At 45.6% G+C, this 24,926-nt stretch overlaps 1 protein-coding gene across 1 annotated transcript in view; it reads right to left on the reverse strand.

The window, feature by feature from the left end:
* LOC127005905 (microspherule protein 1-like) overlaps positions 1 to 24,926 on the reverse strand; it is a 74,726-nt gene that overhangs the window by 33,728 nt on the left and 16,072 nt on the right. The window lies entirely within an intron of this gene.

A 24,926-nucleotide genomic window follows, 5' to 3' on the forward strand; every position in this document is an offset into this window, starting at 1 on the left:
ACACGACCAGCGTTGCCAAATTATCGTACTCAGCGCATTGGATTTTTGTAGTTTCTGACCGATAACTATAGCAAAAAAGGACGAAACCCATCAATATTTAAGTTTTAACGCTAACTTTAATTTCCTATCGTTATTTGTGTGGTTACGACCGTCTTTGGAGCCTAAACATGATAAATGCAATGTTCACTGTACGACAATTTGGCAACGTTGGACACGACAGAGAGCCAGCCAGTAAATTCTTGGGTTCATTGTTCTTTTTCTTGTTTAAAGTTGTGAATTTGTGCATTGTTTAGGAGTGTGAATAGTAAATGCTCGTTCAGATTTGGTGGTGGTAGAGATGCAGAGACGAAAAGAAAGGGCTAATCTCTCTCTCTCTCTCTCTCTCTCTCTCTCTCTCTCTCTCTCTCTCTCTCTCTCTCTCTCTCTCTCTCTCTCTCTCTCTCTCTCCCCCTTCATCGCCGCCTCACGCTAAGCAGGTACATATATCAAGGTGTCCTATTAGCGAGTGCCTTTTCAGGTCTTGTCGTCGGTCAAAGGAGTAATATATCTTTTATAGGGATGATTAGGTAATTATTTCGAGAGGAAACTATTAAGGAGGCTTTATGACCGCTCAGTGTGTACTTTAATGAACCTCTTTCTTGTTTTACGAGGCTGGATTGCGTAATAGTCGTTCAAGTTCGCCTGAGAGAGAGAGAGAGAGAGAGAGAGAGAGAGAGAGAGAGAGAGAGAGAGAGAGAGAGAGAGAGAGAAAAAAACATTTCCCACAATATATTTCGCTCGCAGCAACCTCAACTCTTCATTAACTGGCTAAATTTAATAAACTCAACTTCCTTTCACCTCTCAAATGACTGACAACTTTGTACATCATCACCCACACCAAGGCTAACAAGGTCCCCAAGTTCCCATACCGAATTTCGAGGAAGCGAGCAACAGTTAGAACAAACCTCATGAGCGGGCGGTCGACCTCTGGGATGAGACGACTCGAGGTTTCATAAAGCCAAAAGAATCTCCATCGTTGAGTTTTAAAGAGAAAAGTTCGTCCAGCACCGCCGCGGCCTTCGCCCTGCCCTTCCTTCCCTATGCCTAATGTTTTTTAGACTCAGGGAAACTTTTTTACTTTTTATTTTTATTATCGTATATATTTTTTTCACGTGGGGTACGGCAGCGATTATGTGTGAAGTTCAGGACAGTGTTATTTTTTTTTTCTCCAGTTGGCTGATGTCCAGGAAAAGGGAAAGTTTCGTTTAGTCGGCGCAACACTGATGTCCAGGAAAGATAAGTTGTTTTCATTTCTCTTATTTCAGGTCACGTCCCTCAATTGTGGCCTTGTGGACGGGGAGGATGAAATGTATGGGTGAGGGTGGCGGCGACACACACACACACACACACACACACACACACACACACACACACACACACACACACACACACACACACACCACCTCCACCCTCAAGCCCAAATTATTTCATTTTGTACTTTTGTATTTATTTTGCAAATTTTAACTGTTATATGTACAATTCCATCCTAAAAGCTGCTAATACAAAATAGACCATTTGTCCAAGAATCTACTCAGGTTCATATTGATGCAAGTTCGAACCCACGGAATTTTTAGGGCCACCTCTCTCTATGGTTTCGACAGGTTCAGACTCATATCCAACACTTACATTTCCTCCTTTTTTTTTTTTCAATGCACACAAACTACGCAGTAAAAGTTTCTCTCCATAAACAATATCCTTCGTGGCAGTAAGAATAGATTCCTTCCTTCTGTTGAAATTGGAAGCAGAAAGAAAAAATATATATAATAATGACACCAATAATAATAATAATAATAATACCCATGCAATGACGTGAGACGAAGCACACACACACACACACACACACACACACACACACACACACACACACACACACACACAGACACACACACACAAACTCCTACCCCTTCCCCCCACTCACCCACACGCCCCCCCCCCCTCCCCCCACACACACACACACACTGATTCTCGTCCGTGACTGAGACAACACAAGACGCATTAGAGTACAGAGGAGGACGGGCGGCCGGGCCTGGCGAAACACAGCCCTCAGGTATATGATTGTGACGCTACTTACACCTTTCCCATACGTCAGACGGAAAATTGCTGAGAACGCCCACATGATGTATGGGACGCCTTGGTTACGGCTGAGAACCGCCGTGACCTCAGCATCCTGTCTGCGTCCTAAGAGGAGAGAAGGAGTGAACTTAGGAGAACAAGGTAGGAGATAATATAGTTTGTCACCTTTACTCTCTTCCATTACTGGGAGTGAATTTTCTTTTTTTAATTTTAGAGTCTCAGTTTTGTTTGTCTTACGAGAGTGTGAAGGTGGAGGAAAGTAATGAAAAAAGAAAAAAAAAGCAGACTATCACCTGTATCGTATATGGACTGATGTATATATGGAGTGAGCCTGTTACATAAATTCAGCTTACTGTTTTCCTCTATAGATTAATTAGGATGAAGAGGTGTGCATATTCCCTTGATTAAACAGTAGATAAACATACATACTAATTACATTCCTCTTCTCGTTCACCTAAAAGCAGTCTAGTTTGTTCTCGTCGTTAACCTGACTTGGAGGTGAATTACGTGAAAGTGAGGTCATGAGAAAGAGAAAAAAGGATAATGCAAGAAGATATAAATGAAGGAACTGTAAGAGCTCATGTTAAAGCGAATAAAATTGGATTAAAAATATAAATGAAGGAGATGCAATAACGTCTAGGGCAATAAAATAAAATAAAATAAACAAATATAAATTCATCCCCCCCCCACACACACACAAAAAAAAATGAAGTGCAACACCGAGCTAAAAAAAAAAAAAAAAAAAAAAAGGACAAGAAATCTTTGTACCTGTCCCTTCGTCGTACCTGGATACCATTAACCGCCGCGCGAGGTCAGGTGTTAGTCACGCTTGTGGTAACACCTGCAATTTATATCCGGGGGTAAATAACTCGTCAGGGAAGGTGTCAGCGGAAGGGAGGACGCCAGGGGTTAGTTAGTGAGCCATCCTATTGAGTCTTCTTCTGTCTCTGCGTCTTCTCTTCTTTGTTTTGTTTCCCTTAGCAAGCCTCCCGTTGACATTTCTCCTGTTCCTACGACTTCGTTTCTTCGTTCTGTTTTCCTAAAGTTAGTGATCCTTCCTGTGAGCTTCCTTCTGTTCCTACGTCTTCTCTTTTTTGTTTTGTTTCCCTTGTTTCCTTTTGTCCCTGCGTCTTCTCTTGTTCGTTCTATTTTCCTTAAGTTAGTGATCCTTCCTGTGAGCTTACATCTGTTCCTACGTCTTCTCTTTTTTGTTTTGTTTCCCTTGTTTCCATTTGTCCCTGCGTCTTTTCTTGTTCGTTCTGTTTTCCTTTTGAGTTAGTGAGCCTCCACGTGAGTCTTCCTTCTGCCCCCATGTCTTCTTTTCTTCGTTCTGTTTCCCTGAAGTTAGCGAGCCTTCCTGTGATCTTCCTTCTGTCCCTACGCGTTTTCTTAGTTATGTTTCCCTTTTGTGAGTCTCCCTTCTCTTCTCCGTTCTGTTTACCTTAAGTTAGCGAGCCTTCCTGTGTGCCTCCTTCTGTCCCTACATCTCTTCGTTCTATTTTCCTTAAGTTAGCGAGCCTCCCTGTCAGCTTCCTTCCTTCCATACGTCTTCTTCTTTCTTCTCCCCTCCTTCTTCGTTGTTCATTTGCCTTAACCCATTAAAATCATATGAATCTAAAGAACGTCACTGCCACACGAAAGCCTTACGTAAGAGGGGAGTATTAAGACACCTCCTTCCTCTTCCCTCCTCTCCCTCACCCCCCTAACCCCTACACCCCCCCTGTACGTCCCCATCCATTATTGACCTCTCACCTGGCCATACTATTTTATTCTCTTTTATTGGAGTAGTACTTAGTGGACTTTTTTGTACATTTTGTTTTCTTCCCTTTAGCTGCTTCCTTTACTGTACAAAAACAAGGTGGGGGAAGGTGTCAGCCGGAGAGGGAGTGGCAGTGGGTGGTTAGCGTTGGTTGCCGTGAGCTGTCTGCCGTCTTTACGCTTCCTCCTCCTCGCTCCCTCATATTTCAGGCTTAGGACAGTGAAATGGGAGGAAAGGTAATGGACGTTTTTCTTTTCCTTGCCTTTACGTAACTGCTATTCACACCCTTGTTTTCCTCAAGGGTATAAATCTATTAGACGATGCAATATGTTTTTTTTATGCGTAAGATAGTTTGTTATAACGAAAAGGAATAAACTTATCAATCATGATCTACTAACGTATCGGAAAGCACTAAGAGCACAGTAATAAAAAAAAATAATAACGGGAAGATATTTTTATTTATTCCGCCGATACACGTTCGTTCTCTCAGGTGACTCCTTGTGAATACTTAAAGTTGCTTCTCTTGTGAAATTCCCTATTAAAAAAAAAAAAAAAAGACCTAAACTCTGGTTGTCAGAACGATGCATCAAACAGTTACGTTAAAATTCCAGGGACACTAGAAAACATCAAGGAAATGTAATAAGCTGTGTTAGGTGTGCGCATCAAAAATAGTAACTTCTTTTTATACGTGTGTGCAGGAGGTGTGTGTGTGTGGGGGGGGGGGGGAGTCATGAATCACCGGTAAGAAAAGTTTTGTTACCACCGCCATACAACACACGGGTAGACAGGCACGTTAACCAACACTGCTGGAGACGACCTTCTGACGCTGGTAAAATAAATCAAGATTCAATAAAGGCAGCTGTAAGAAATTATTACAGAGTGGTTGATGACACCTTAAAAAATGGATACTAATTTTTTTGAATAGATGCATTTATGGGAGGGAGGAGAGATGGCGTTATAGATTTACACGAGCGCTATGAGGATAAATTAACTGTCCTCCTGCAGACAAACTTATGCTCTTACTCTTCTTACGTAATTACTCCATATCCCCCTTAAGTGTGGCAGCGTTGCAACCTTGCGAGTACCCTTCCCTCAAGCCCTTCCTTATTGAGCGCGGCGCAGCAAATCCGCCTCATCTATGGGCGAGGGCGGAGTCGAGTGACAGGCAGGAAGTAATAAACCACCTCAGTCGAACTCATTACCGGCCAGTGGCAAGGTGAGCAGGGTCAGGCTCGTCACCATCCGTCAGCCGGACACAATGCAGCTCAGGGATAGTGAGGTACGTCGCCGCAGCCCACATGACGACACCGCCGCCCGCCAGGACCCCTAAATGTCTGCCTCCACAGCCATTCTTCCTCATAATGACCGTATTGGGTGATTTATGGATGAGGTAAGTCTTGCATTAGTGTGTGTGTGTGTGTGTGTGTGTGTGTGTGTGTGTGTGTGTACTGCGTGAACTCTACGTACATACTCTTCAGAAGGCAGCGGTAATGATCTTTCACGCCTTAACCAAGGAGATGAAATCGAAAATAAAGAAGAAGAAAAAAAAAAAAAACATAATTGCACTGCAGGTCGTTTTTTTTTCTCTTTTTTTTTCTTCTTCTTTTCACGCCACCTCGATCACACTGGCAAGTCTCCATCGCTCTTCCCCTAACACCATCTCTGTCAATCAACCCGCCAACCACATCTCCACCGTGACCTCCTATCCCTCCACGCCCCCCCCCTCCACCCACCCCTCCCACCACCGCCACTCTCTCGCTCCCTCTCAAGGCCCACGTCACGCGCAATGAGACCTTAATTAATGTATTCATCTATTCCTTTGCCTGAAGCTTCATCAAGAAATGTGAATTCAGGTCGTAATTGCCATATTTTAAGCCGCGTGAATGTGTGTGTGTGTGTGTGTGTGTGTGTGTGTGTAAAAGAGAGAGAGAGAGAGAGAGAGAGAGAGAGAGAGAGAGAGAGAGAGAGAGAGAGAGAGAGAGAGAGAGAGAGAGAGAGAGAGAGAGAGAGAGAGAGAGAGAGAGAGAGAGAGAGAGAGAATGCAAGAAAGAAAGAAATATAAAGAAAGTATAAAAAAAGGTCAACCTCAATCCACTTCAATCTATATAAAACAAAAACAACAACAAACTTCTAAGTAAGACACCAAAACAAAATAAGACTTCTTTACTCTGTCTTCAAGGTCTCCCATAATAAAAGGGCATCGCCAGGGAGACTCTCCAGAGCCTTTCATTCCACTCTCTGAATTACTGAGACATCCTGAAACGCCTCGACTTTCCCGACTCTTATTTTCTTCATCTCACCAGAAACTTCGATATATTTTTCAACCGCCGTCCTTGAACATCACGCACGGTGAGGTAATGCTACATGGGGAACCAACCGACTAACCACGTCCGTGAGTTGGAGGAGGAAGCTCTGAAGGGAAGATGGTGGGGAGAGGGAAGAGAGGGAAGGGGAGGGATTTGTGGGTAAGGGGAAGAAGTGTGATGGTTAAGGGAGTGTGGGGGGAAAGGAAGGGTTATGAGGGGGATGTGTGGGGAGGTATGGAATGGAAAATGATATGGGTATGCGGGAGGGGAAGGATAATCAAATGGGTGAAGGGTATGGGGATGAGGGCAGCGGAGGAAAGGGGTGAGAGTGCAAGGGTAGAAGGGAGGGGTATAGAGGTGAGAAGGGGGAATGGTTAAGGGAATGGGGGAAGGTGGAATGGGAGGAAAGGGGATGAAGGAGGAGGAGGAGGAAAAGTAAGATAATGGGTAAGGGGATGATAAGGGGATGGGGTGAGGCAAAGGATATGAGAGGGAAGGGAAATGGGAGGAAAAGTGGGAGGGAATGATAATGAAGGTAACGAAGGGGTGAGGGGAGTGATTGGAGGGATGGGGTTAAGGCAGGGGACAACTGAAGGGGAGGGATGGAATAAAGGAGGGCAGGAGAGGGAGAGAATGATGGGGAGGGGGCTAGGGTAGGGTAAGTGGTTAGAGATGGGAGGAAGGGAAGGGATGGTAGGGGTTAGCTGAAGGAGGGAGGGGAGGGGGCTAGGCGAGGGGAGGAGGGAGGGAAGGGGATGGTAGTGGATAGGGAAGGGAGCGAGTGAGGGGATTGTAGGGGTTAGAGAAGGAAGGAAGGGGGCTAGAAGATGGCAGGGGTTAGGAAAAGGGGGGAGGGAGGGGAAGGGGGATAGGGGAAGAAAGGGTTAAGGGGAGGGATTGAAGGAAGGGGGCAAGGGTAGAGTAGGGGTTATAGGAGGAAGGGAGGGGAAGCAAGGGTAAGGGGAGGAAGGGAGGGGAAGGGGGATAGGGGAAGAAAGGGTTAAGGGGAGGGATTGAAGGGAGGGGACTAAGGTAGGGTAGGGGTTATGGGAGGAAGGGAGGGAAAGGAAGGGGAGAAAGCAAGGGTAAGGGGTTATGAGAGGAAGGGAGGAAGGGGATAGGGGCAGAAAGGGTTAAGGGGAGGGATTGAAGGAAGGGGACTAAGGTAGGGTAGGGGTTATGGGAGGAAGGGAGGGAAAGGAAGGGGAGAAAGCAAGGGTAAGGGGTTAGGGGAGGAAGGGAGGGGAAGGGGGATAGGGGAAGAAAGGGTTAAGGGGAGGGATTGAAGGAAGGGGGCTAGGGTAGGATAGGGGTTATGGGAGGAAGGGAGGGAAAGGAAGGGGAGGAAGCAAGGGCAAGGGTTAGGGAGGAAGGGAGGGAAGGGGATAGGGAAGAAAGGGTAGGGGAGGATTGAAGGAAGGGGCTAGGAAGGGTTATGGGAGGAAGGGAGGGAAGGAAGGGAAGCAAGGGTAAGGGGTTAGGGGAGGAAGGGAGGGGAAGGTGGATAGAGGTAGAAAGGGTTAAGGGGAGGGATTGAAGGAAGGGGGCTAGGGTAAGGGTTAGGGGAGGGGTTAAGGGAGGGAAGGGAAGGGGAGAAAGCAAGGGTAAGGGGTTAGGGGAGGAAGGGAGGGGAAGGTGGATAGAGGTAGAAAGGGTTAAGGGAGGATTGAAGGAAGGGGCTAGGGTAGGGGTTAGGGAGGGCTTAAGGAGGAAGGAAGGAGGAAGCAAGGGTAAGGGGTTAGGGAGGAAGGAGGGAAGGTGGATAGAGGTAGAAAGGGTTAAGGGGAGGGATTGAAGGAAGGGGGCTAGGGAAGGGGTTATGGGAGGAAGGAGGAAGGAAGGAGGAAGCAAGGGTAAGGGGTTAGGGGAGGAAGGGAGGGGAAGGTGGATAGAGGTAGAAAGGGTTAAGGGGAGGGATTGAAGGAAGGGGGCTAGGGAAGGGGTTATGGGAGGAAGGGAGGGGAAGGAAGGGGAGGAAGCAAGGGTAAGGGGTTAGGGGAGGAAGGGAGGGGAAGGTGGATAGAGGTAGAAAGGGTTAAGGGGAGGGATTGAAGGAAGGGGGCTAGGGGAGGGGTTAGGAGAGGGCTTAAGGGAGGGAAGGGAAGGGAAGGGGAGGAAGCAAGGGTAAGGGGTTTGGGGGACGCTCCTGCAGTGTTGTGGTCGCGCGAAGACGTGGCCGCGGGAACTGACCCCCGCCCGACACACTAACATAAACACGCCTCCCCCGTAATTTGTCTGCCTCCTCTGGTGTCTCGGGCGGAAGCTACGTGCACCGGCAGGAAGGGTTTACTTCCTCCCATTAGTGGCTGCACCGGGGAAACACGCAGACAGACAGAGGAAAAAAAAACGAAAAAAACAACAACGATAGAAAAAAATAAATCATTGCAGTTTTCTTTTTCTCTCTCTATATTTATCTATCTATCTATCCTTCTCTCTTTATCTATCTATCTATCTATCTTTATATCTATCTATCTCTTCGTGAAGCGTTCAGTTATAGTGTAATTAAAAAGGAGTTATTAAGGGTTTGTCATATTGGACTGAAAGAAAAAAAAACTTTGAGAGGCCCCGCGTTGGTTGGTTGCCAGGCAGGTGTGTGTGTGTGTGTGTGTGTGTGTGTGTGTGTGTGTGTGTGTGTGTGTGACGCACGTGTTCCTTTGTCACGCGGGTTCCTTCCTTCCTTCCATCCTATTACCTGTTGCAGTTTTTTTTTTCATGCTTTTTTGTACGTTCCTCTAATTGACAGTTTAAATGCGGTAATTGGGGTGATTTGCAAAACGTGTTTAGTGACGCCACATGTTACGTCTGCCAGATTCATACATTTTTCTTCTCTGATCCTTCGTTATATCGAGGTGGGCGTTGCAGACGTGTGGGAATCTTCTCTCCGCCCGCCCAGCTTTGACGTCACGTGTTGCGGCACCGCCCGTTCGTTCGTTCCAGCGGCCGACAGAGTGTTCCTTGTGTGAGGGGGAGGAAGGGAAGGGGGAGAGCTATCTATCTATCTATTTATCTACCTATTTGCGTCTGTCTACCAACCTACCTATTATATGTCAGGGGTGGGGGAGGAAGGAAGGGGGGCTTTCTATCTATCTATCTATATCTATTTGTCTACCAGCCTATCTATCTGTAGTAGAGTGGAAGGGGGGTATCTATCTATCCATCTATTTGCGTCTGTCTACCAGCCTACCTATTTATATGTCGGGGGTGGGGGAGGAGGGGGGCTTTCTATTAATCTATCTATATCTATTTGTCTACCAGCCTATCTATCTGTAGTGGAGGGGAAGGGGGGCTATATATCGATCCATCTATTTGCGTCTGTCTACCAACCTACCATCTATCTGTCTATCTATCTACTTATCAATCTATTTATCTGTCTGTTTGTTTGTCTATGAGTGTATGTCAATCTATCTTTATACATTTCTTTATCTATCCATTTCAGATTTAGAAGTTATCCCTATATCCAACATCCGGTATAGTAACTGACGGAGCTTATACATTCTACTCCCACTGCATAGCTCAACGGGAACCTAATGAAAACAAATGAATTAATGAATACGTTGATTAAGATCCCCGTGGCGAAGGACTGTTAACGTAATGAAGTCATGGAACAGTAACCGACTCGCCTGAGGGTGTTCGACTCAAATTCAGGTTCCAGAGATCTAAGGGAGAGGAGGTCGGAATTCTCAGACGCTGCCGCCCCTCACCTCAACTATTTCCAAAGGCCAAAAAAGAGATTAACCCCTTGATTGTGGATTTCCTACAAGAAGACATCACCAAGCTACAGGAATGGAACAAAAAAGTGGCTGCTACAATTCAGTGAAGAAAAATGTAAAGTTATGCATCTCGGGAGGGGAAGTCCAGCATACCGATACCACATGGGATACACTCCACTATCCACCACAGAGGCAGAGAAAGACCTGGGAGTATAATGTTACCAGGCTACCAATGAAAACCAAATCTATGCCAATCGCAGCGGACGGGTTAATCAGGTTCATGGTACAGAGACCTTGTTAAACTTCCACCAGGGTCATAGAACTACCCATGGAAATGCCCACAACTCCTCCGAGAGCCTTGACAAATGTGTGAGTGCTTGGACGCTGAAGTGTTAGAGAATATGTCCCTCTTATATAGAGACTCCACTTCGGCCTTTACACAGTCTATCCAGGTCTTGTATGCCTGCAATGCTTCCCGCTTTGTATATTTTCTGAACAGACATTGGAAGAGATTTTGTTTTGTATGATTTTGTTTTGTATGCTAATCCTAATTTTGCAAGCAGAAGATGGTGGACTAAGTTATTATCGTTAAGTATGGTTCAAGATCTAATGGTGTTTCCTTACTCTCCTCCTGCAAGAAAGTTTAAGTCGAAGGAAAAGAGATAAGAAAAAGAAAAACAGATAATCTCCACCTGCTGGCTGTATATGGAAAGACAGAGTGTGGGAGTGGCGCGGAGTGCATACAATATTTCAACGATTCGATAAAAGTTGCCTGTCGCCTATAAAGAATGGGAGGGGAAGACAAATGGAGCCGCACCATAATTTTTCACTGGACAGACGGAGGCAGTGTTTAAATATGCGGCGATCCATGTCTGTGTCTTGCTGCAAAGGGGGAAGGAGGAGAGATGATGGATAGGACTGGGAGAGAAGAGAGAGATGAGGAAAGGAAGAATGGGTAAGGGATAACAAAGAGAAGGGAATAACTGATGATGAAAGGGAAATATACCACAAACAGAAGATAGGAGCGATGTCGAGAAAGATGAAGAAGGAGAAAGAAGGAACGTTGACAGAGACGGTGAAGAGGGATAAGAAATGGAGAAGAGAAGGGAGGAGACGATATGAGGAATGACGAATGGAAGGGGGAAGGGATGATGAAGGAGAGGGGAGGAGCGATGATGAAGGGGAAGAGAGAAGGAAATGAGAGAGGGGAGAAGGGATAAGAAATAACGAGAGGGAAAGATGATAACAGGAAGGGGAGAGAAATGACGAATGGAAGGGGGAAGGAAGGTGAAGAAGAGAGAAGGGAATGAGAAAGGGGAGAAGGGATAACGAAAAGGAGATATGCTAAAAGGAAGGGGAGAGCAAGGACGAATGAAAGGGAGGAGAAGTGATGATGAGGGGGAAGGGAGGAGTCGTAATGAAGGGGAGGGAACAGAGATGCATTAGTTGTCGTCCCGCGGTGGCCAGGTCGGCGGGGTTCGGCGACCATCGGCGACCTTCTCCGTCAAGTTGTAGGACGTAGCTTTAAAACTTTCCATTAAGATTTATAGCGTTCCAGAGGGCGATGTGACGGTTTTCTAAAGATGGAGTCAAGCAGGTAAAAATATGGAGAGAGAGAAAGTCACCTGGATGCTCAAATGTTAAAGATTTAGAAGTGTTTCTCGAAGCTAAACTCAGATAAACGTGCTTCGCCATTCAGACGCAAACAAGGAATCTAGAAATGATTTATATACAGATGTTCTAACTTTGATGCCGTTACATAATGTTCATCTATTTGTTTATCTCTCTATCTGAGTATCGATTCATCTCCCTATCTCTGCATGCATGTATCTAATTAATATTATACCTATTCATTTACCTATCTACCAATCGATCATACTACCTAGCTTTCTATGTGTCTATCTACCTATTAATCATTATGTCTATGCCTTTCTTTCGGTCTATTGATCCATCTCTCTCTCTCTCTCTCTCTCTCTCCCGGCATATGAAGAGTGTAGAGGCGGGCGTTTGATCGCGTGCAGGCCCCCCCGTGCAACCCGCGGTCAAGGGGTTCACGCAGCGATGATGGATGGCTCACCTGTGCGGGCCATCTCGTTATTATTAGGCTTAGCATGGCGGTCACGTGTGTGTGTGTGTGTGTGTGTGTGTGTGTGTGTGTGTGTAGCGTCAAACAGCTCAACGAAAGCGTCAGCGTCGTCGGATCGTCACGTTCGTTTGGTCCGTCAGCGCAGGGCGGACGCGTGCTGGCCGCTGCAGGCACACTCTTGACTAATACGTCCGGCGACACTAATGACACGCTGATGATCTAATCAGCCGCCGGGCAAAAGCAGGCAGGGGGGGTAAGTGAGCCGCCGTGCCCCCAAGTAGAGGTTGTCTTGCAGCGGAATGTGAAAGTACACGAAACAAAACTAACTGACGCTCTGGGAGATAAATGTATGCCAGGCACTGCATTCTTTCACCACGCTTATCCTATAAGTATCAGACATCAGTTATATATTCTTCTGAGAAAAGTCCCTGTCACTGAGACTTACTGATCCACAACACCATTATACCACCTCCACCACCACCGCCGCCACCCTCGCAGGTGGCGCTACCCCTTGGTCATCACCACTTTAAAGGAGTTCACTGGCCTGGCCGTATGAGCAGTGTCGAGCACCGCCCTTGCCTTCGAGCCCGGCTACTTTCACCGCTCTGCGTGTGTGTGTGTGTGTGTGTGTGTGTAATTCACCACGGCCTGATCACGTGCTGGACTCATAATTGCCAGCAGGTACCCTCCCGACGTGAGCAAGTGTTCTATATCGTCGATCTATGGGTACTGCCAGGACCTCAACTCCACACACCCCATCCCCCTTGCTCAAGGGGGGACAGTAACCACTCCTAGTCAACGGAAAGAATCCGGCCTGAGCGGGCTCGAACCGCCGCCCTGTCAGGCCGTGAAGCCTGGCAGCGCAGCGCTCTATCAGTTACGCCACGGAGTGGTGTTAGAGGGTTACACACACATGTATGTATGTATGTATGTATGTGTGTGTGTGTGTGTGTGTGTGTGTATATATATATATATATATATATATATATATATATATATATATATATATATATATATGTGTGTGTGTGTGTGTGTGTGTGTGTGTGTGTGTGTGTGTTTATCAGTAGGTATATAAAAAGATACATGGTTATAGTAATACAGAATAAAAAAGAGAAACCGATTGATCGACAGAAATACATCTAAATAGATAAATTCACAAATACATGGATTGTCGTATTTTAAAAAAGTGTGGAAAGGCGAAGAGTTTAGGTTGGTTAGGTAAGGAAAGCTGTGTTACCGAGTCCCGTTTAAGGCAACCAATTGCAAAAATCTTTTTTACAAATATCACCGAGCAGCTTAAAGTCGGCTGTGCGTCACACTAATCCTCGCTCAGATGGAAGATTCAGTTCGCTTGAGCTCCGGTGAGTAACAATGTTCTAAAATAGCTGCCACACTGAACACACCACCACCACTACCACCGCCACAACCTCGTGGCTCCCTCAGCGAGACACATGTGGAAATACTAAACAAGACGTACTGCCGCGGGCTGCCATTACAGACGCCACAGTTCCTGTTTCACAGTGAAATACTCTCGTTTGGGCCACCTCCCCGGGGAGTGATGCAAGGGGTCTTCAGAGTTAGGCAACGTTCTACATCCATCCGCGGCTCGTGTTGTCCTTTACTTGTTAAGGACTAAAGTATGAAAATAATCGTGTGGAATGAGATTCTTGTTTTCAGGTGTTCTGTGTCAATAGCCTTACAATGTTTTCTTGCAAGAAATTTTATTAATCTAGAATCTCCAATAGAACTCTGGGACTCCTACAGCGCACATTGAGATAATGCAAGATTGCGCATTTAACCACAGCTCATTTTTCACATATTACTTCATTATTTTTTACTTTGGGAAACGTTCTGGCTGCACATAATTAGTGGAGCATAATTTTAACGTTAGGCAACATTCTACCTACACTAAAGTCCACTTAATTTTAAAGTCAGGCAACCTTCTATCTAAATACCGTTCGTTTTACTTATTACTCAACTATATTTTTTGTAACAAGAAGCTTATCTTGCATGTCGCTTGATCGTAATTTTCAGGTTATGCAGCAGTCTTCCTAAAGAGACGTTTTTCCCTTCTACTTGATCATAATTTTCACGCTAGGCAACAATCTACTGACTGGGCTCGTTATATTCCTTGTCCATCATCTCCAGAAGTAAGGCAACGTCCTGCCTCTGAACGCTGTGTGGAGGCATCGCTATAAATCATTGCTTGTCCGCTATTTCTGGACTTGAAGCATTTCTTAATACGGAAATATTGAAACATCATTATGTTTACGACAGGGTCAAAGTTTCCTTACATGTATAAACTGTATCCATCGTCACCAGGAGCAGCAAGGGTCGTCGCCTTCAGTTCACACGTGTCGTTTCCCATTTGAATATCTTAAATATTTTATTTACGGTCGCTCGGTTTTAAATAGTATGAAATGGTAATAAATAATATCCAAGTCATTTTCTAAATTATTTAATCATGATGAAAATGTTTTACAACCTAATAAAAAGAAAAGACACAAATGGATGAGCCAGGAATCCTGAACTGACCTACAAACGCGGGAGTGGTCGAGCCAAACTGAGCAACACTCGGGAGAGTTGTGTTCCGCGAGGAATTTGAGTCGTTTGTGAGTGAGTTGCCCCAGACACAGGATCTGTGACTATTGTAATGACGAATTTAGCAAAAAGTATTTGAATATTGAATGGAATCAGAATGTAGGCGGTAGTTTTTTTTTATTAATACCGACTAGTGTTGATATATATATATATATATATATATATATATATATATATATATATATATATATATATATATATATATATATATATATATATATATATATATATATATATATATATATATATATATATATATATATATATATATATATATATATATATATATATACACACACACATGTGTATATATATATATATATATATATATATATATATATATATATATATATATATATATATATATATATATATATATATGAATAATGAATGGAACCAGCATGTAGGTAGTATTGTATTATCAATACCGACTAGTGTTATCTATGTATATATATATATATATATATATATATATATATATATATATATATATATATATATATATATATATAAAACACAAAGTAATTAACAAAATAATGCATCTTTTTTTAAATATAAATATGACAAAGACAGGCAGAAATATAAGTCGCCGAACAGAGTATATCAGGAATAGTCTCAAGCGCCTGCAGTCAAGAGCGGGCGGCGGCAGGCAGGCAGGCAGAAAAGCGGGCGGGCGGCGAGTGCGTGGAGGCAGGCGCCCCTCCCCGCCGCACGGGTCTGCATCGCGGTTCATTCTGCAGCAGTCTACTTAAAGGGACCGTGTCAGGCAAACTGCACATGCGAATTTTGTTCGGGTGGCGTCAGGCGTGCAGTCCGCAAGTTTTTGCAGTATTTTGCACTCTGTCCTCTGTGGTGAACAAGACTTGACACATCATGCTCTTAGGTGGTCAGTTAGTTAAGTTTATGACAAATCACGATCACTACCCCAAAGAATAATGGGATTAGGAGAAGGTAGGTCAGTAATGTAAATTCATGAGCAAACTGGCAACAGGCACCACGCCAGACATCAACCGAGTATCAGCTGGCGCACGCGTCCCCAGGTCCACCTGCGTCACTATGCTCCTACACTTCCATTCATAAATGTACCCAGCTCCTAGTACACAACTACTGCCCCCTAATTGGGAGGGGAGGCACGTATCTATGCGAAAATACACAAGAAACACTGCCCTGGTTATGCAGCGTGTCGGGAATGCACCAGACTCACGTAGCCGTTGTGTGCCGTGGAGGGGCACGGTTATGCACACACACCAGGCAGAACAGTGCTTTCTGTCTCATGCTTGAATGACGCAATCTGGATTTTTCGTCCTCTGCTTCTTCACTTTGGGTACGTTTAGTTGCCAAATGCTCCTATCGGACATCTTTTTGACGTAATATGTTCGGATTTTTCATGGCTGCACGTACCTACTCTCTCCAACACTCAGGCTGCCAAGAGCTCTCCGCACCGACACTCCTTCAAGAGCAACGCGGGCCTCGGACATCACGCTGGGATTAGCACCGCAGTATGCAGACGGTGGAACCCCTGAAATGCACTGCATCTGACAACGAAGTAAGCACGTGGAGTCTATTTATATACCTTTGTACCCTGGCTGGTCAACGGTTCCCTGATTGTCCTCACCGTTATCTGTTATGATGAATGTATCGTCTGCATCACAACAACTTTTCTCCTGTGATAACTGGGCTACGCCATGCATGGCGGTGCAGTTGCCAGGCACTGCTTGCAGGAAGTGGAGGGAAGATAAAACATTGACCTCAGCGTATGCAGACGTCATGGCTGACAACTGCAGCACGTACGAGGACTGGCGCGGAGGGAACACACAGCCACCGCCTCCCTCCAGGCTTTGCTATTTTGAAAACTATGTACCACGATTAGAATATACATTTTAGTAGTTCCTCGTTCATCAAGGTAAAATAACTACCATTAAGACAAAGCTTCTCTGTCGATTCAATCTCGCAAGATACAAGCAATTGAGTAAAACAACCTTCCATTAAGTCTGCAGGGCATTGATTTCTTTAAAGCTGAAAACGAAAACAACGACAAGAAGACCAAGCTCAGGAGCAAGCAAGCATTCCCACGCCAAATAACTGGCATGCAGTGTCTGGGTCAGGGACGTTGGGTACGAGAGTGTTGCTACGAAACCGAGGAGGACGCCGGGTACAGACGGACGCACCGGCTGTCGTGTTTGTAGAGACATAACGGAGGGGTGAGTGGGGAGGGTACGGGATACTATGAGGTAAGAAAAGTAGGTGTGAGCTGCGAGATTACGAGAAAGAGAGAGAGAGAGAGAGAGAGAGAGAGAGAGAGAGAGAGAGAGAGAGAGAGAGAGAGAGAGAGAGAGAGAGAGAGAGAGAGAGAGAGAGAGAGAGAGAGAGAGAGAGAGAATCCCAAAATGCTGCAGTCAATAACCCAGGATAAAATTTTCAAAAAGGTGTATCATCATGCTCCTGGGACTCCATGAATGAAGAAACATTTATTCGGAAAAGAAAGCACGAAATGTAAATCTTGGTGCACTGAATACGTGATCGTGAAATTTTAATAGCAGTAGTAATAATACTTGAAAATATAAAGGTTCTTCAGCATAAAAAAAAAAAAAAAACTACAGCTGCGTCGAATAAAAGAAAAAGAGAATGAAGTTAAAGGAAGGTTCTCTGAGAGGTTGCAACATATCCAGTGCAAAAATATAACATCCCTCTCCTCCGCGTCTTAGTGAACGCTCCCCTTCGCTGGAGGTGGAGTACATACCACTGTTTTAAGAGCGTTTCTTGGTGGAGGAACAGCCAGACGCGCCGCCTCAAGGCCGCGGGGACCATCTCTTCGGCGGCCCCGCCCCGCACCGCCCACCTTATGGAGCGCTGGTCCAGGTGCCGCGGCGAAGGCGAAGCCCTCCACCTCATGGCTCTTGGGAGAAGCCTGATGAGTACTTTTGTAGCAGCGGCTCTCTCTCTCTCTCTCTCTCTCTCTCTCTGCTTTCTTCTTCCTTCCTTCTATGTTCCTCTTCTTGACCCATCCGTCCTTCTTCTTTCCCCTCGTTTCTTCCCTCATCTTCCCATCTCTTTCATCTTTCCTTCAAATACCCTCTTATTTTTTCTTCCTCCTCGGTTTCTTTTTGCCGCTTCTCTCTCTCTCTCTCTCTCTCTCTCTCTCTCTCTCTCTCTCTCTCTCTCTCTCTCTCTCTCTCTCTCTCTCTCTCTCTCTCTCTCTCTCTCTCTCACACACACACACACACACACACGTATATAAGATAAGTACTTGCTTCATTCTTGTGCTTTTTGTTGATCAGAGTAAAAGAAACAATAAATCAAACTTCCTCTTCAACCATTCACCCGAAGACTTTTGTACTTTTTATATTCCACTGTTTCGTTCACCGCGCCCGTAACTTCGCTGCTCCGCCCTAACGCCTGCTAACCTCGTATAGGATATTCCTCTCGGTACTTCGGTGGCCCTAACTTCTGTCCGTTTTCTTCATAGAGTAAAACGAAAAATGTTCACCGGTTCGCTCTGTTTTTTTCGATTAAGTTAAACAAAAAAGTCACCGCTTCTGTTCGTTGTTTTTCATTGAGTAAAACGAAAAATTTATCACCACCATCACTGCTTTTTTTTATTTCCCAAAGAATTTGCTCAATCGAAGCAAAAAAAAAAAAAAAATGTAAGTATAGATAACACGAAAATTTTGATCCGGTTGTCTTGATATTCTTCCCCATCAGTCCTGCAGATACGAACATGTTATTTGCATCATCAGAACATCAAGATACCTCTCCTCCCGAAATTGACCTCTCTTTTTCTATGGGAGCAGTGACTAGCGGGCACTTTCATTATTATTTTTTTTTTTCCATGAGCTGTTTCCTTTGCTGTGAAAAAATATCTACAAAAAGAGGAGGGAAAGTGAGGCACGACACAGGTGCTCTGATTAAAAAAAAAAAAAAAAAAGACCATTAGTACAAACAAAGCAGAGATATTCGTAGGCGGTGGTGGTGGTGGTGATGGGGTTTGCAGTCTGGAGTTGGAGAAATGGACGGGAAGGAAGGAAGGGGAGAGGAAGTGAGGGGAGAGAGAGAGAGAGAGAGAGAGAGAGAGAGAGAGAGAGAGAGAGAGAGAGAGAGAGAGAGAGAGAGAGAGAGAGAGAGAGAGAGAGAGAGAGAGAGAGAGAGAGAGAGCAAGAAAGAAAACGAGAACGAGAGAGCGAGTAAAAACGAGAACAAGAGAACGAGAACGAGAGCGAGAGAGCGAAAGAGACCACGCTCCCTGGTCACGAAAACCCAACTTCAGCGGCCATTTTGTAGGGGGCGAGCGGCAGGAAGGGGGAGTTTTTATGGCCACGCTGAAATAGGAGATGATATTCCGGCGGGTTAAAGGGAAAGTGACTATCCTACGGGCGAGGCGTGGCGGGGAAACGGAGGGAAAGAGGGGAGCGTGACGGGGCTCGAAGGGGGTGGCTGACTGGTTTTATACGTATACAGGGGTGTGCAAAGTGAGATGTGTGTGTGTGTGTGTGTGTGGTGAGGTGCTGCATGGGGTGACTGAAGTAAGGCGTGGCGGGGAAACTGAGGGAAAGAGGGGATCGTTGGGAGGCTCGAACTGGGGTGGCTGGCTGACTGTATACGGGGCCTTACAGAGAGGTATGGGGGTGAAGGGCGCTGCTGTATGACCTGACTGACTGACTGACTACTGGCTGGCTATTTCTTTTTTCATAACTATCATATCCATTAGCAGCCCTTATCGTAGACTGGGTGCTATACGGCTTGTGCTATACGGTATACGATGTGCAAAGAGAGGAGTGTGTTTGGGGGAAGGGAGAGGGGGTGCTGCATGACATGACTGGCTAACTAACTGACTGACTGGCTAACTAACTGACTGACTGGCTAACTAACTGACTGACTGGCTAACTAACTGACTGACTGGCTTTCTAACTGACTGACTGACTAATGAACTGACTGGCAAACTAGCTGACTGACTGGCTAACTAACTAACTGACTGGCTTTCTAAGTGACTGACTGGCTAACTAACTGACTGACTGGCTAACTAACTGACTGACTGGCTAACTAACTGACTGACTGGCTAACTAACTGACTGACTGGCTAACTAACTGACTGACTGGCTAATCCTTTCTTCATAACAACTATCACATCCACCCGCAGCCCTTATCGTAAACTTTCCTCTCCCTAACATCCATTCCGAGGTTTTTTTTTGTGCGTGTTCTTTTCGCCGCCCTCACCACACTTCGCTGACCCCTCCGTAGTGGGTCGGCTGGTACACGAACGGCCGTTGAGTGGTGGTGGTGGTGGTGGTGGTGGTGTGGGTTCGAGTAATGGTAGCAGTAAAGATAGCGGCAGCAGCAGTAGGATGATGATGATGATGATGATGATGATGATGATGAGGAGGAGGAGGAGGAGGAGGAGGGAGAGTAGAAGTACGTATGACCGTAGCAGTATAACAACAACAAACAAAAGAACAACACACTAATGATTATAGCAGCAGCAGCAGCGGCAACCGTAGTCGTAGTAGTAGTAGTAGTAGTAGTAGTAGTAGTAGTATATAGTAGTAGTATAGTAGTAACAGCAGCAGCAGCAGTGGCGGTAGCAGTTGTAGTGATAGTAGTAGTAGTAGTAGTTGCAGTAGTAGTAGTAGTAGTAGTAGTAGTAGCCGTAGTATAAAAGTAGTAGTAGAAGTAGTAGTAGAAGTAATAGTAGCAGTAGTAGTAGTAGTAGTAGTAATAGATGTTGTTGTTGTTGTTGTTGTTGTTGTAGATAAAATGGCAGTAATGTTAATAATGTCAATAATGTTGTCGTACTAGAAGCGCGGTGGAACTTTTATGACGTTTACTGAGCACTTCAGTCCAATTTACATTTAATCAATACGTATAAAACAAAATTGAACGACTATGCAAAAGTTGGGTAACATTCTTTATTTTTATTTTTTTCTTCGTTACTGTCTATACCACGTACTTCCTGAACTTTCAACGCCCACTAAACGTTCCCTCACGTGCACAGCAGAATACAGCAAGAGCACCAGCAGCAGAAGTAGCAGCAGCAGCTTTTTCCTGTTCGCCTGCTGCCACGGCGGGAGGGAAGACGCAGCAGCCGACGCAGCAGCAGCAGTACAATGCTCGAATATTTGACTTGGATATTGTATAAACTTTTTTGGCTGTCGGTTGGTGGTGACTGCGAGATAAGAAAAGCGGGTTACGAGCACTTAACAAAAAAATACGAGGCGACTATTAATGATATTTTTGAGCCTCGGGTTTATGGCTCCCCGATGCGGCGCGGCAAGGATTCGACTTTCGCCGGTCGCCTCCACTGGCACAAGAGTCACGTGGTAGAGTTACAGGCTAAAAATTTTATCACCCCTAAATTGGCGATTCATTAATATGCGCAGGAGAGTTGCGTGCTTGCCTCAGGTCCTGCCGCCTCAACAACCCGCCTTTTTAGGGAGCGTCGCATTCCCCCGGCAGTTAAAGCTTATTTGCCGGGGCTTGGAGCGGGAACATTGCACACAGATGAATATTTGGCTGCGAGCGAGATGCGGTGGAGGCGGAATCTGCAGGCTCACCTCACACCGGCAACCCGTCAAGGAGCTGCTCGTGTTGCCCTCCAGGAGCGTTTTAATGAGATGCCATAAACCGTATACATGAACCCCTGAACCAATCATGAGGCGCGGGCAGGGGCGTGAGGGAGGCGGTGAGGGGAGGGGGAGGCGAGGCTGGCCCACCTGACGCTCCAGAATGTTGCAAGAACGCCCAAACCGACAACAACTTTTGCTCCAGGTGGGTCTATAAGTGCTCTCTCTCTCTCTCTCTCTCTCTCTCTCTCTCTCTCTCTCTCTCTCTCTCTCTCTCTCTCTCTCTCTCTCTCTCTCTCTCTCTCTCTCTAATGACGATGGAGTTACACAAGACTGGAAAAAATACAGATACTTTATCATCTTGCTTCATTATTCACGTACAAATTGTGATAGAAAAAGGAACATGATCGACTTTTTTTTCTTCTTTTCGTGATCATGCTAAAGACAGGGTGAGGCAGAGTGTAAAGTGAAAGATCAAGGCGGTGCGCTGGTGTCTTCATGCTGCCAAAGTTATGCTGGAGTGTATAGCAAAGTACTTATGAAAAAAAAAAGGAAGTACTGACAAATGCAATACGTGTGTGTGTGTGTGTGTGTGTTGGGGTGTTTTGCACGCGACCCAACACACTTCGATCCCCCAAGGACGCACTCAGCACTACAAGACTCACGACAGTACTGACGTGGAGGAACATGAGTCTTGGTTTTATTTTCCTTCCTTTTGTGTGTGTGTGTGCGTGTGTGTGTGTGTGTGTGTGTGTGTGCGTGTTCTATGTGACACTTTCGGCTCTTATTCTACATTCCCTGTGTGTTAAAGGGCCACGCAGATTAGCTTTTAAGCAGGGTTAAGTTGTCTATTAAATGGGGCTACGATGTGGGGGGCTGTTACCATTTTTAAGTGATGCTAGATTGCCATTACATGAAGACCACGTTGCCATTAGAGAGAGGAGTATGTAATAGCTGAAAGGGGGGGGGGGGGGGCTAGGTTGCTATTTTAGGGGGACTATATTACATTTTAAGAGGGTCAGGTAACTATTTAAGGGTGCTATGTTTCTATCTAAAGGGGGGTAGGTTACTAGCTGGAGGGGAAAGGTTAATATTTGAAGGGGTTATTTAAGGGTGCTATCTTACTATTTGCAGTGGGCTAAGTTGCCATTTGACGGGAACTTCGGTTGCTATTTTGGGTGAGGCCACGTTACCTTTTTGTGTTTATGTGGTTGGGCCAGCACGACATGACCCAAAGGTTTTACCAATTGGTTTTTTTTTATCGTCCAGGAATAGTTTTACCCTCACTTCCCTTCACAGCTCGCCTTTCAAGCCATCCCTCCCTCGGCTCCCTGTCCCTCGCTGCTGTCGCCCACAAACATTCCTCGTCACCGCCTCGCCAATCCTCCGAGAACAATAAAATGTTTAAGAGCTCACCTTTGTCCCTAATGACGTCTTTAGTCTCGGGATAAGCTCCTTGTGTATTGTTCTCTCAGGAAGGTATGTAAGGTGTCCGGATTATGGCACTTTAACCAGTTCAGGATGGCAAAAAAATATCCACCTGTTTCGTTTTTCTTTTTCTTTTTGTTTTTTCTTTCTTTCTCTATATTTCTCTGGCAGGCTCGCATTCAGCTTATTCTGGATCACTGGAAACTCTGATGAATGCTTTGGTTAGGACGCTCACGAGTAATAATGATCCCAATTAAAAATCATGAACATTACAGAGCTAGTAAGAGTGCATGATAACGACCTGTCTGAGGCTCACCTTTCACTTGCATATAACAGAGCGACGAATATGACACTTTTCCGTAAAACACCGATGCGTCTTGCTCACCTACATTTTAGCCAATAATTCGAACTTTGATTTCGATCTCGAAGTGAAAAGTCAAGAGCCGTAATGAGTGTTTTAAAAGGCTTGAGAGAGATAGTTAGAGAGATATATAAATAAATAGGTAGAAAAAGAGACAGAGAGAGAAAAATATGATATACAGACAGACAGGCGGACACTCAGACAGACACAAACGAACACAGGCAAACAGACACAGACCGACACAGACAAACACAGACAGAAATATACAAACAAGCAGACAGAGGAAGGCCAACGCAAGAATGCCTCGAAACTCAATCTCATCGAGTAAAACTGATTCGGAAAAGAGAAGGCGACAAGAAGATCAAGCCCACATGCACGCCACTAATTGGGTGAAAGCAGCCGCGACATCTAGCGGGCAGAAAACGCGACGACTTCAGCCGCAGACCACATTCCGGGAAGTTCGTTGCTGCGTGCTCCTTCCATGCCCTCCAAGCATACCCAAAACCCCTCCCCTCCTACCCCCCTATCCTTCAAATCTGGCTGCACCCCCCACCCTCCTCCTCTCTCTCCCTTCCACTCTCCCTCTTTCTGCGTGTTCTCCTGCCCCACAATTCATACTCCTAGACATTCCCCCTTTCTCTACCTTCTATGTTCTCCTCCTCCTCCTCCTTCTTGCAGGTTTCCCTCCCCTCCTAATCACCCTCCAATAACCTCCCTCGTCCTTAAAACCACTTAAATTCTAGCTCGCGTCCTCCCTGTGTTCTCCCTTTCCCCCTAACACACTAACCCCCTCCCCCTCTTCCAGCTCCCTCTTTTTGCGTTTTCCTTCTTTACCTCAACGCACCCTTATCACCACCTCTTCCCTCTTTCATTACCCTTCAAATTTAGTGCCCCCTCCTCTGCGTGTTCCCTCCTCCCCCATAACACTCTCTTATCCCCCTGCCCTCTTCCACTACCCCTGAAATCTAGCTTCATCTCTCTGCATGTTCCTTTCCCCCCTCCCCTAACACATTTCAATCACCCCAGTCTTCCTCTTCCTCTCCCCCTCAAATCTATCTCCCTTCCTCCCCTTTCCCTCTTTCCTTTTCCCAAATCACACACTACTAATCCAATCCACCTCCCCTACCGTTTTCTAATACCTTTTTAAATCCAACTCCCTTTCTTTGTCTGTTCCTTTCCTCTTCCCCCAAGCACTACTCTTTAAATCTGCACCTACCCCCTCCTTCTCCCCACTCTCCTCTCAACGAGCTAGCACCCTCGAACCTTCGCTCCCCTCACCCCACTTCACCACAAGCGCCCCTCTCAACAAGGCAGACTTTATTCACTTATTCATATCCAATCAGCCCACCTCATCGTTTGGAGGGTCTACGCACATACATACATACCAGGCCTGGACAAAGGACGCTCCACACTCCTGAATACATTAATGAATCGTTGGTTTGTGATTCCGGAAAGTCGTCGTATTCATTAACAAAATACCGCCCGATGCCCTTCGATCTCCATGAATATTTACGTCTATGGGTGAGTAAACGGGTGAGTACTTGGCGGTCGAATCCCTTCCCGACTCCATCCACGACGACCACACAACGACCATCAACCAGAGCTTTCCATACATCCCACCCCATTGTTCACCTCCACGACCTCCTCAGCTGGGCATAACGAAGGGCGTCTTTGCCAACGATGGACTGCATTTTTTGTGTGCGTGTGTGTATCGCTAAACCACGACAGTAAGTGAAGGAAAAAAGGGAAAAATGTCCACAAATCCGCATTCTCCTTCCCTCATCACGATGCCGGCGATAACAAAACGTAACTGCAAGTAACATGTGAGTCATTACAAACGGACATGTACCGCGTGTTTATTACTTTCCTTTTTTTTTACGACCCAGGGGATATTTTTGGGACTTGTTTATATCCAAGACGACAAGGCTCCTCACCCCGGACTTCACTCCTGTAACTCCTCACTGAACAGTCACATGTGCAGGTTCCTTGCTCTCTATTTTTTTTCTATTG

This window comes from Eriocheir sinensis, chromosome 3, assembly GCF_024679095.1.
Source record: "Eriocheir sinensis breed Jianghai 21 chromosome 3, ASM2467909v1, whole genome shotgun sequence".
NCBI lineage: Eukaryota > Metazoa > Arthropoda > Malacostraca > Decapoda > Varunidae > Eriocheir > Eriocheir sinensis.